Consider the following 2,452-nt stretch of genomic DNA (forward strand, 5'->3'; position numbering starts at 1 on the left):
ATGGTTTGGGCTTTACAGGGTTAAAGGGTTGGTTTGGATTTTTTTAAGTGGCGTTCTTTGAGGTAGTTATCCATAGTCAGTGTATTACTACAGTAAATGGCAGTGGGCACACCCCCAGATTGGAAAAGCAGGCAGGAGAACCGACATGGAAGCTAAACAATGCACTGCTGTGGACAGGGCCAACAGCAAAATGTATTTGAGCTACCTAAAAAAATCTGTTTAAGTTTACGCTATATGTGGAATATTTTCACTGCTTTACCTTGCTGTCAGACATTTCCAGTAGCTTCAGCACCAGTTCTTGACTGCCATCTACTATAGGTAATATACTGTGAGTATAAGAACTCCACTTTCAAAAATGTGAACTAACCTTTTAACTCCAATGTGTTATCTAACGGTTTGGATGTGCTACACACACTAGTTCTCATGTCATGCTGTCCAACCACGTCTGCAGACAAAGGTGTATATGCTCACAACCTGCTGTTGTAGGGAGGAGCAGGGCGTGATAATCATTCAAATGGGATAACGGCATCACTTTTGGACTCTCCTTGACAATATCTATGGTTTTGTACTTGGTCATACACTCAAGTTGTGTGAAGGACTAAAAAGGAGAGATTGAGAGAGATGTTTCAAATCTACCTAATTTCTCACATGTCTCACACAAGTGTGAATGTCGTTTTCAATAGGTTACTAACATGGTTAGATTTAGGCCACCCAATCCTGACATTGAAAAGGTGTGGGGGGAAGTGGCTTTAGACACTATTCAACAGTCAAATGAGGACTAAATTTAGATAATGCTTTGTGGCAGTGTTAATTAACAAATGGAAAGATGGACATTTTAGCTGCTTTTGCCTTTTGTTAGATAGGGAACCTGAAAGGAAACATGGTGGAGAGACAGAGAGAGAGAGATAGAGAGAAAAAGAGAGAAGTATGACATGCAGAACACCGAAGTTCCTTAAAATATTGCCAACCCGGTTCAGATGAATCTCTGTTATTGATGTGGTTCGTGATCCAAAGAGTGATGTAGAGTGACTGCATCATTATCTGTGTCTTTATCTTTATCTGGTAATGGTTTTCGGATCTACACATGTTGCTCTCACATGGTAAACTGGTAAACTGGTTACCTGGCAGTAGCTCAGTGGTTGAGACCGAATGCATCATAACCACAATCATATAACACCCCTTCCCCCTTTATTTCCTGTATTTGTCAAGAGTGTGAACTGTCCAATAATAGCGAAAGACCAGAAGTTGAATTAAAAGTTGCAAAGCCAAACAAAATAACCTAAAACTTACTTAGGAAATGATATCCGATACCTTAATGTTGGACATGTGTGACAATACCAAGTAAGTTTATATAATAATTCTGTTGCATTTATGCAGTGTTTGAGTGAAAAACTGTCCTTATGCTTGCATTATGCTTTTAGAGCCCATCAAAGAGGAGGATTTCAGTTGAAATACATTAATGCACACAATAGTGCACTCTGTTAAGAGGAGATGTAGATGAATCCTGCCAAATCCAGCCTCTCAAGGACGACATGACACCTGCATTGTAACCCTTGATAAGAGCTCTAGTGGGTGCTCTCCTTTAACGGTGCACCGCTCCATAGTGTGTATTCACCGCACTCTCATCCTACCTTAGTGCTTCCACTGCCTTTACTGCCAATGTCCTTATTCTAAGGAACTAGCTTTCCTACTGCTTTCTGTGTTAACGCCTCTCATGCCAAAGGCAAGGAGAGAAAAGTGGGTCATGGGCAGATGGAGCATACAGTAGTAACAATATGCTGGCTAGCTTTTGATTTTCTGGTTTTTATTTTTTCTTCTGTGTTTTAGTAGTGCAGTTACTTCACTTTGAGTGAAATAGGGTCAGACTGAACAGGAAAACAAAAGCAGAAGAAAAGAAAGGAGTAGAGGGCCGAATGAGAGAGAAGTTATTGATTTATTAAATCGAAGCTGTGAAGCACTGAGAAAGTACTGCTTTAAATCACTGGTTTGAAACAATAATGTCTGCACATTTTCAGTGCAAGTACTTTGAAAAACTTTGTAAACCAAATGTATAATAATATCACTAATACAATGCGTACAATACATACAATACTATTTTTAGATTCACTACTTGTGACTGTTGCACTCACAGACTAAGAGTGATTTGCAAACTCACAGCCCTAAATACAGTTACACGGCTTACCTTCACAGACATGGTCAGTGAAGTACGGGCTGAAACCCACTGTAAGGCCCCATTCATGCATTATTTTCAGGTAGGAAAACCGATGCACTGCTGGACTCTGGTGGCCATTTCAAGTAACTGAAACAGAGACCTCAAACATTGTTTTAAATGTGAGCAGTAAGAGAACATTATGAAAATGTTGCTCTCATAATTCTTTAACATTTCAGAAATGCGAATAATTCTTTCTTTTAAAAGCAGTTAGCTAAGATGTAGAAAAGGCCCCAAAGTTGG

Source organism: Morone saxatilis, unplaced genomic scaffold, assembly GCF_004916995.1.
Source record: "Morone saxatilis isolate NCDOM2014 unplaced genomic scaffold, NCSU_SB_2.0 Contig1, whole genome shotgun sequence".
NCBI lineage: Eukaryota > Metazoa > Chordata > Actinopteri > Moronidae > Morone > Morone saxatilis.